Source organism: Seriola lalandi, unplaced genomic scaffold (genome assembly GCF_002814215.2).
Source record: "Seriola lalandi dorsalis isolate HSWRI2012SDOR001 ecotype SW California unplaced genomic scaffold, Sedor1 jcf7180002054646, whole genome shotgun sequence".
Classification (NCBI taxonomy): Eukaryota; Metazoa; Chordata; class Actinopteri; order Carangiformes; family Carangidae; genus Seriola; species Seriola lalandi.
Window position 1 is genome coordinate 96,055 of NW_019525199.1, and position 475 is coordinate 96,529.

The following is a 475-nucleotide window of genomic DNA, read 5'->3' on the forward strand; positions in this document are numbered from 1 at the left end:
ATTCCACTTCCTGTGACTCGTCCTGTAAGAGGGCCGGGTCACCAGCAGTGTCGGCCTGTTTACTGGCCTCCACAGCAGGCCCACTAATAAAACTTTCAGAGACAGAACCAGGATTATAATCTGCTCCAACAATAATATTGGCCCCACCAGAACCAGCAGGAACCGAATCGGTCCCACCGGGACCAGCAGGAGCCAAATCGGTCCCACCAGGACCAGCAGGAGCCGAATCGGTCCCACCAGAACCTGAGAAACCCTGTTTTTTTCGACAGGAGCGGATAAGGTGGCCCTCCTTCCCGCAACTGAAACATTTCATAGTTTCTGACGTTGCATAAACAACATAGTCGTAGTCATCAACTCTAAACTTCAGGCTTATGTTGAGCTCCTCAGACCTGTTTCTCAGAACCATCTGGACTTGTCTTCTGAAGGACAACACGTGCTTCAGTTGGGGAGATTTACACCCTAGAGGGAGCAGTCT